Here is a 10,863-nt window from a genome sequence, read left to right on the forward strand (position 1 = left end):
ATTTCAATACCCACCCCTCTGCTGCACTAGTTTAAACCCTCCCGAATAGCACTAGCAAACCTCCCGCCCATGATATTGGTGCCCCTCCAGTGCAGGTGTAACCCATCCTTCTTGAACCGATTGTGCCTGTATCCACTGGAGTTTAAAAGAATAAGAACTAATATTATTGAAAAGTACAAGATCTTGAGGAGACTTGATCAGGTGGGTGTTGAGAGAATGTTTCCCTGAGAAAGAGTAGAATTCAGGGATTAAAAATAAAAGGTTTCCCTTTTATAATGGAGATGAGAACTTTCATCTCTCTGAAGGTTGTTTGTTGGTGACATTCTCTTGCCCAGCGAACAGTGGAGACGGGATTATTGAATATTTTTAAGGCAGAGTTAGTTACATTCTTGATTAACAAGTGAGTCAAAGGGTTTGTGAGGGTGCGGTGAGAGGGGGCAGGTGGGGTAAACAGGAAAGTGGAGTTCAGGCCATAATAGAGCAACCATGTTCTTATGAAATGGCAGAGCAAGTTGAGGGGCCAAAAGATCATTTTCTGCTCCTAATTTGTATTAGCATAAGTTGGATCCAGCACATGCAGAAATAGAAATACATTAAAATAATTACACTTTTATGTGCTTTTTTTTAAATGCATCATCTGAATTAGAAACATATTAATAAAGTTATCAGGGCACTTCCCATCCCTATGAGAAGTCTTAATGATGCAATACTACACCATTTAATTTCAATTCTTAACGTATAATCAATTATAACTGATTCTTGATATCACATGGACTTACATTATGTCAAGTTACTGAGATGGGTACAGAACACCAAAGCAACCTGTAGCACTTGAATGAAAGATTAATGATAGCAAGACTTCAAGAAGAGAGAAGGAATGAAATTGCCTGAGAGACTTTGAGAATTGTCCAAAACTATCACTCCAGAAGTTTACTGATGAAGCATCTTAAAAATATATTTTAATTAGATTGAATTCATTTTTTTTTAAATGGAATCCAAATGAATGATTTAAATATAAAAATCTAATGCCATCTTATGGAAGAAATTGTATTGAATATATTTAAGGACACTTAAGGGTCAAATTCTGACGATAGGGTGTAAGGACACAAGATTTTTCATCTATAACTGACCCTTAAAGAATAAAGGTGAATTTTTAAAAAATACTGTTAGATCTGGGTTCTGTCCAGTGTTCAAGGTATTGTTGTCAATCCGCTCTTTTTAATTCAATCATAATGCGCTGACAAACATTGTCCTGTTAGTATGTGAGTGAGAACACATTGTATTGTCTGTCACTTTGTATTGTCTTAAGATGCCTGTTCTTCTTCCTGCCAAGTATAAATAGGCAAGATTTCAACGCTGCACAGAATGCAAGAAAATGATGATCTCATTCAGAAAGACTAGAAGAGTGACTGAGGTGCAAAAGGAAGTATCAGACTGATACTGTAGGGAGTGCTAGTTTGAGATTTAGAATAGAAGACATTGATGATGCAGAGAGAGTACTATTCAATGGTAACCTGTGTTGTGGAAATGCTTGACATAGATAGCGGGGCCTGATATGCTCATTATCCCACAGCAACATTGCTGCCATCATTATGTGAGGACATTGACTTGAATATTTAGGATGGTGGAGACTAGGCTTCATCCTGAGGGTCAGCAGGGACTGCTGACTATCAGACTCACTGTCGTTTTACACTCTAATGAGCATTGACTGGCAGAAGGCAGGGCTATCATTCTCACTTGAGTGGAAGTCCTGTTTTGGAGAGCTGTCAGCCAATCAGACTTGCCAGTGGCTCTCCAGCTTCTCCGGGCACAGCACTGTAGGGGATGCAGGGTGAGTCACAATGTGGCATTTGGAGTCCCAGAAGATAGGCTGGAGTTGAGGGAGGTCCAGAGGGTATCCGGTCCTGGAAGAGAGGGCCCCAGACACAAGGAGGCTTCTGATGGAAATGCCCCCCACCACTCACTTCCTATCTAAGATGTAGCTTTGGTCATTTTTCTGCCCCCCACCAATCACCCTACCACCATCACCCAAAAGCCATCCCTCTCCCTCCTCCGCTCATTGGCCTTATCTGACATTTGCCCACCAGCCTACAAATTGAGTCTGGTTGGCGAAAGTCCCTTACGTGATTATTCATTAGTCACCTAATAACTTTAATTGGGGCAAGAGCAGATACCCCATACCCTCCTCCCCCATCCCCCAGACACACTCAAAGGCATAAAATTGAGTGAACATTTCTGACAGTGAAACCAATTTGGATAAATGTGAGGTTATTCACTTTGGAAGCAAGAATAAGAAGGCAAAAACAAGATGGCTGTAAATTGGGGGAGGGGTGTGTGCAGCAGGACCTGGATGTCCTTATGCAATAGTGGCTGAAGGTAAGCATGTAGGTGGTAAAGAAGGTAAATGGTATGTTGGCCTTCATTGCGAGAGGTTGCGAGTATAGGAGCAGGGATGTGTTCTTACAATTATACAGGGCCTTGGTGAGGCCACACCAACAGTATTGTGGACAGTTTTCGTCTCCTTTTCTGAGGAAGGATGTACTTGCTCTCAAAGGAATGCAGTGAAGGCTTATCAGGCTGATTCCAGAGATGGTGGGACTGATATATGAGGAGAGATTGATGAGGTTAGGATTGTTTTTGCTAGAGTTCAGACAAATGAGGGAAAACTTCATAGAGACTTATAAAATTCTAACAGGACTAGACAGGGTAGATGCAGGGAGCATATTCCCAATAGTGTGGGAGTCCAGAACCAGGGGTCACAGTCTGAAGATTCAGGTAGACCATTTAGGATGGAGATGAGGAGGCATTTCTTCGTCCAAAGAGTGGTGAGCCTGTGAAGTTCATTACCATAGGAAGTAGTTGATGCCAAAACATTGAATGTATTCAAGAGGCAGCTAGATATAGCATTTTGAGTGAAAGGGATCAAAGGTTATGGGGAGAAAGCAGGATTAGGCTATCGAGTTGGACGATCAGCCATGCTCGTGATGAATGGCGGAGCAGGCTCAAAGGATTGAATGGCCTCCTCCTATCTTCTATGTCTCTATGTTTCCCCTAGAGTGAAGAAGAATCCCCTCTGGATGAAACATTTGTGCAGTGGGTGTGGCTTTTCCTGCCTGTAGCCCCATCATTAGGACATGGAGCCTCCAGCTCCAACGGTCTTCCAGCCTGTCCCAGGAAGGCCGCCTCCACAAGGTTGGCAGCCGCCACATGGGGCAGGATGGGCCACTGGCAAAATGCTGCCAAGGCTGCAGAACCCCCTAAATCAGGGTCTTAACATTGTTCATTAGCTGTCAACCTCCTTGTAGCAGGCCGCTGATTCAATTCTCAACCTTCCTGATGAAAAGTTTCCTGATGTCAGGAATGCATTGTATTGTTATCCTGGTGCAGTTTCCCTATATTCCTAGCCCACTGCTTCCAAACCCATCCCCATCAGCTGGGGAAAATACTGCCCATTACATTAGTTTGTTTCAGTCATGCCATGTAAGCGGTTAAAAACACATTTTACCATAAAAAACACTCCAAATCGTTTGATACAATAATAATGATTGAGTTCATCATTGGCTGTGTCAAGTGTCCAAGGCACACAATTTAAACATGAACATCTTGTTGCATTTGTTCAATATCTGTTTAATTAGCAGATTTCTGAGTTGAACAAAATTTGCTTGATCCAGATCACTTTTGCTTTTGCAAATTAGGCATCTAGGGGAGATTTTCCTGGATCTGTACCTCAGCATAGGACTACCTAAAATGAGCAAATATCAGAAAATCAGACAGCTTCCTTTACAGGCATGCACTTAGATCCATTATGATTTTATGATAGGCACTATGCCTAGGCAAATGGGAGTCTCTGGGAGCACATCCCACCCCATCTCCCATTCTGCTTGAAATTCTCACTTAGAGTGGCATCAGGTCTGAGAGATCCTGCACAAGGAAAAAAACTGACAGCATAGGAATATTATATACTGAGTAAGTTAAACAGAAATAGCTGTAATTTTCTACTTGCATGACGATGTAATTAAACTTAACAATCACTGCAAAATCTACAGTACTTTCATTGCTACTTCTTTCATTTTGTCTGATTGTAGAAATTGAAGTCAATGCCTAGCACAGTGTCACATACTCCATGTGTCATGGATTGAATGTGTGACAGAACCAGTAATCTGAAATGCAATGATGCCGGGTCACAGTGCAAATGACCAGATATGGGGCAGGTAGAAGCCCTCACTAGATTGTAGGGGAATCATAGAATTATAGAATCCCAACAGTGCAGAAGGGATCATGGGCTTATCTGAATGAATAGCCTATTATGTCGAAAAGTCCACTCTGCCCACGTTCCAAAAAATACCCATGCAAAGAAGATCCCTGACTGAAAGAAAAAGTAATCTTCCTCACACCAATATTTTTTATAGAAGGTCTCATTTTGCAGGGTGAAATGTTTGCATTTCAGAATGAATATAATTGTGAGGGATTAATGGGTAGAGGTATGACGAGAACAAACAGTTCATTTTTTGGAGCCTGTAATGAATTCAAACCAACTGTAACACACTTGGCACCAGGTTTTATATGTTTATTAAGACCCAACTACAGTCTAAGACTCCTGGGTGCAATTTGAGATCCTGGCAAGCAGTAACGAGTTTACACCAGTGGCATTAGTGCTGATGGGAAAACATTGCGCAATTCATTTTTGTTCCCCACACACACACACCTCCCCCCATTCCCCCCGCTTCTCAGAGTAAGGGAGACCAAATTTAAGTTTAAATGTAATAATAACCCAATAAATATGATATTGCGCAGAGCCAATTCTCTTGGCAGGGCTTAAGAGTATGTTGACCAAATGTAATCTGTTGTGTTTTGTTTCATTTGGATTTCAGCTTGACTGGAAGGGGGTTAGGGAGTGAGGGTGCGGGATCGGTCGGGGGGTATGGGCTGAGGTGCAAGGGAGGCGGTTATAGGATTCTGGTATATATTGTTTACCAATATACATGAGCTGACTACCAGTTGGGTGATGTCCAGATTTCTAACTTTTTTTAATGTTAATAATTGCACTAGCTTCAGAAGAGGAAGAAAAGGCAATTGATCAGTAAAAGCAGTAACATGCCCCCTGAGTGCACTGTCATAACTCATTCCATAATACTTCATGGTACCTTCTCATTGTTATTACTGACAGAAGGGGGACTATTGTAACTATTGTCACTAGTTACCACTCTAATTTGCTCCTGTTATTTCAAGCATGAGAAAGACTTTGTAAGATTTCCAGCTTGTAGGGAGAATGTTTAATTTTTAAAAAGTGTGTAATAATAAGCTACACTACTTGGCATGTATCAGGGAGCAAAAACAGTCTTGCAGTCAAATTAAAAGTTTCTGCAGGCATTTTTGGCTCTTTTCATCAGTTGACAGTGCCAATGTACTGTGGGCTTGACCCGCTGTGACGTGGGAATTGAGGTAATTCTGTCGCCAAGTGTAAGTAGGAGCTGCAATGAATGTATAAACATGTCCAGGCACACAGCTTTCTGCTCTGTGAATCATAGCTTCTGTCTCAATAAATTATTAGTCAATTGAATTCTTTGTGGCAAAAAGTTGTTTCAGCTCAACAAACGTTAGCATTCGGAGCAGTAAGTTCTTCATTTTTAAACATCACATGGTGGTAACCTAGGCGACGTCTCACATTGTTCTGTAACTCATTGCATCATGTATGACCCTACTTTATTCAGGACGAAGTGTGATGTCATCTGCGTTAAACCTGATTGGCTGACCAAACGGTGCTTCCTTCCACCCTGCTATGCTGTGCAAAAGGTTTTCTCAAGAAAAGAATGAGCAACTTCTAGGTAGAGGTTGAGAAGTCACTTGACAGATATTTTGTTTAAACAGCATTTTGCAGTCTTCACTTCCAAAATAAAAGAAATAAAAGTCACTTTGTCCACTGTCTCATCACGAAGGGTGCAATTCTCCATTTCTGAGACTAGGTGTGGCATCGGATTGCTCTTGCTGGCCAGAACGATGGGATCCAGCACCAGATTCTGTGCATGGTACCTCAATAATCCTGCACAAACATGTTCTCTGATGAACCTGTCAGAGGATGGTAAGCTGATTCGTTCACCTGCCATCAACTTGTATGTTTGGAGATCAGTAAGAAGTTTCACAACGCAAGGTTAAAGTCCAACAGGTTTATTTGGTAGCACAAGCTTTCAGAGCGCTGCCCCTTCATCAGATGATGGCCACTCACCTGATGAAGGAGCAGTGCTCCAAAAGCTTGTGCTACCAAATTAAACCTGTTGGACTTTAACCTGGTGTTGTGAAACTTCTTACTGTGCTTATTCCAGTCCAACACCGGCAACTCCACATCATGTTTGAAGGTCCCAGCACCATATTTAAACACCAATTCAGCACACTCGTATCACTGTCTCCAGCACACCTGTCTTCACCACATCACACAGCATGTCAGCAACTCAAAGGCAAAAGGCTAGCAGCTTGAAGAAAAAGGCTGCACCAGCTTTCACCAGAGCCCTTGTTCGAGGAGTTTGAGCAAATCCCTTTCGCGTCTACTCCTAGCAATGGCTCAAAGAAGCATAGCACACTCACTGGTCCTGCTTGCGAGACCATTGCCCAGGAGGTCAGTGCGCCTATCACGCACACACAAAGTGCCATCTGGTGCAGCAAATGGACTAGTGACCTCATCTGCTCCATCAGGGTAAGGCCTCTCTCCACTTCCTCCACCAGCAATCTCTCAACTTGGCATCATGTGCTCAAACTGCTAGTCTCTTCATGGATCTCACATATCCCAGGGGACAAATACCAAAACTTACTCTGTCAACAAAATTTTCACAACTCTGCCAACTCATCTGTCTTGATGCTCAAAATCCATTCTCTATCCTTTCTGGGTAGGGTGCACCACATAGGGTGCATGCAGTTCATACAACTTCTGCTCCATCCCTTCTGATCACATCCCTTTTTTGTTGGCTCCATACAGACCAAACATGCGCGCAACAAGTGAGCGATCCAGACTAGGAAGGGACAGCAAAGATCCTCACCCTCAATGAGTCCAGGAGGATGCTGCGGAGCTCGCCGGTAAGGACAGGGATCACTACTCAGGCGACATAGAGCTTGGCCTCTCCAACAGTCTAGTGCTGATCTCAGCCCCTTCACTTCACCCAATCCTGCAATTCACACTGAGTGCCAGAAATAGCTTCAGCACAGACACTAAAACTGTCCCTTTGTGTTTTACAGTCACCAGTAGACTGCAGCCAGCTATCCCAGCCTAGCAGATTTCGGAGCATATCTGTGGCTGATGGAGCACAGGAAGAACAGTTACAGCACTCACTTACCCCCTCCACCAGCACAGACACGCAGCTCAGTAGGTATAATTCAAGGTTAATGTTGGGCGGGGGGAGGTGTGGTGTGGTGGGATATGGTTCTGGAGAGGAAATATGTAACCATACAAAGCAAAAGGAAATGGCAGCACTACAAGGAAGCTATTTAGGTAATGATACTCAGAAGAGTGATAGGAGAAGACAGCAACACACAGGGTGAGATTTTCTGGTTGCACTCGCCCCAAGAATGGGAACACCTGCCCAAGGTCAATGTACCTTTGCATGGCCCCTGTCCCGCCCGCTACAATTCCCTTGGCTGGCGGGATGGGGAAATTCCACCCATAGGCTCAAAAAGGGAAAAAAATTATAACAAGGCAAACTTAATGGCTCTTTATTTAAATGCTCAAGATATTCAGCACAAAATAAATGAATTCATGGCACAAATTGAGGTTAATAGTTATGAACTTACAGCCATCACAGAGACAGGAAGATCAAAACTCAGAATTAAATATTTATAGGTTTGTAACATTTTGTAAGGCCTAGTTTGCCTGATCTGAGCAATGCTACCAAAAGGAAAGTGACAACAGAGATTATAATCTGATTCATTGGAATAACACCTTATGGATTGCTTATTTTGCTGTGAGCGGTTTGACCCATTTATTCAACTATTTGCATCCATTGCCGGAAGCAAATCATGAATTTTTACATCTGAAGGTTCCCAAAGCTGACATTGATGAGTGCACAGACTTGATCCAGAATCAAAGATTTGGATCAGATAGTTTGTTTATCATCGAATCATCTCACTAACTTTATCTATCCCATCTTCTCCATAGGTATGATTCCGAGAATGTCTAACAGACAAATGGCTGTTATTCATGTGCAGTTTATGATTATTTACTCATGTCTGAACATAGAAGGCTAATTCTGTCCACACACAACACTCCCAGCAAGAATCACTGGAGAGCAGTCATAAATGGGAATCATTACCTTATTGTTCTCCCTCTCAACCAAAGGAGCCGAGATTAATTGCATCCTCTCTATGACTCTGACTGAGATGAACAAATATAAAACAGTTCATAGATTGAATGTTGCTATTCCTGCTTCTATCTGGCTCAATTAACCACAGAATAAACTTAAACTTATAGGGATTGATATGGGAGCTGGATGTGACATAGTTAAAAATTAAATTTTGGGAACAAATGTCTGCAGGGCTGTAACCTAGGAGAGATGGCTATAAGTTTGGTCAAAAAGATTGGTCTTAAGGAGAGTCTTAAAGGAGGACAGATTTGGGGAGAGGATTCCAGATAGTGGGATCTGCATTATTGAAGGCACGGTCAACTATAGGAAGCAGATATGTACAAGGTCAAATTCAGAACAACTAGCATTAGGGGAATGTTGTTGGACAAACATAAGTTATAGAAACAAGGAAGGGATGGTGTTGCCAGATCCAGAGTTTGAGTGAGTTACAAAATGGGAAAGTAGCCAGGCAGAGAGGTTTTAGTGAAGAACCAAGTTTCAGCAGCAATGAAACTTGCAGATGCTTTACATCAATACTTCATGCAAACTGCAGGTGCCTTAACATATATACTTCATGCAAACAGTTAATTTGAACCTTTTTTTGTACTGTAAAACAGTAAAGAACTGGTCTGTTTTAAATATACAAGCAGGCTCAACATTTTATTAAGTTAATGGCCTAATTCTTTTAATTGTTGAAAATCATCAAGGTCAAAATTTTTTCTTGGAGAGATACCATTGAAAGAGTGAGTGCAAACACACTCCAAATCTTTTGCAGCTGCAGTCTGGTCAAGGTTACAATCCACTTAGTGGATATGGATTACACGTGATGTAGATGCAGTGCCCGGACACCCTTTTTATATTGAGTGTTTTTATATCTACAAGAAAACCAAATCAAATCTCGTGCACATATGTCGGGTCAGGGACAAAATTCCTTTCACTGCTTGTTCTTTTCTCAAGTATTAACTGTTCCAGTTAAGTACTTGCGACCGTCATGGTTTTCAAGAAATTTTTAGTATCATATCAGGATAAGCTGTTACTTTCCTGGTTACAAAAGCAAAAAATGCTGGAAAGCTGAAATCGAAACAGAAAATGCTGGAAATACTCTTCAGGTCTGGCAGCATCTGCAGAGAGAGAAACAATTAGCTATTCAAGCGGTTGACCTTTCATCAAAATTCTTTCTGTCTACTCCAATTACAAGGTCCTAAAGTCTGTACTGTCCTAAAAGCAGGCATGGGCACAATAAACAAAATACCAGCTTTGCAGGTCATGCTACAGAGCTATGTATGGAATGCACATCGTAGCCACTGATGGATGCCACCAATGCCTATAGAGATAAAGTGATGATCCCAGCCCAAATCCAGCAAAATCTGCTGGATTAAGGTCTTCAAAACAGTCTCTGTTCATCCCATGGAGATCTTGAGATGTCAGCGCCATGATCGCAGAGGGAAGAGAGAAGGTAGTGCAGTTGATGTAATTTACATGGACTTCAATAAGGCTTTTGCTAAGGTCCTGCATGGCAGACTGATCAAGAAGGTAAGAGCCTATGCAATCCAGGACAGTTTGGCAACTTGAATCCAAAAACAGCTTAGTGGCAGGAGGCGGAGGGTGTTGGTCAAAGTTTGTTTTTGTGACTTGAAGCCTGTGTCCAGTGGTGTACCGCAGGGATCAGTGCAGGGTCCCTTGCTGTCTGTAGTGCACATTAATAATGTAGATAGGACTTGGGGGGTATGATCAGTAAGTTTGCAGATGACACAAAAGTTGGTGGTATGGTAAATAGTGAGGAGGAAAGCCGTGGATTGCAGGATGATGTAGACGGGCTGCTCTGAAAGACAACAGTGGCAAGTGGAATTTAGCACTGAAAAGTGTGAGGTGACGCATTTTGTGAGTATTAACATGGCAAGGGAATACACAATGAACAATAGGATATTAGGAAGTATACAGGACCAGAGAGATCCTGGAGTGCATGTCCATAGATCCCTGAAAATAGCAGGACAGGTAGATAAAGTTGTTGAGAAAGCATATGACCAGTTGTCTTTATCAGTCAAGGCATAGAATTAAACAACAGGGAGATTATGATGGAGCTGTATGAAATACTTATCAGATAACAGCTGGAGTACTGCGTGCAGTTCTGGTCTCCACACTATAGGAACGATATGATAGCACGAGAAAGGATGCAGAGGAGATTCACCGTGATGTTGTCTGTATTGAAGTGTTACGGCTATGAAGAGAGGTTGGATAGGCAGGAGTTGTTCTACTTAAAGCAGAAGAGGTTGACAGGGGACCTGATTGAGGTGCACATGATTTTGAAGGGTATTGTAATGATACACTTTACAGATTCCGTCAAGAATACAAAGGGTATTCATTAATAAGGAAACACTGCACAGAAGCTTGTTGCTCCATGACTGCCCTGGAGCAGCCCACTGGCTACCTCAGTCCCTACATGTCTTCTACCTGTTTTCACAGAAACTATTCTGCCTACAGAGGGCTCCATCCCCGAATGTGATCACCCACTCTTAGTCCCAATTGATCCCTCAAGCAA

Source organism: Carcharhinus amblyrhynchos, chromosome 1, assembly GCF_965287045.1.
Source record: "Carcharhinus amblyrhynchos chromosome 1, sCarAmb.v2.hapA, whole genome shotgun sequence".
In the NCBI taxonomy this organism is placed as follows: domain Eukaryota; kingdom Metazoa; phylum Chordata; class Chondrichthyes; order Carcharhiniformes; family Carcharhinidae; genus Carcharhinus; species Carcharhinus amblyrhynchos.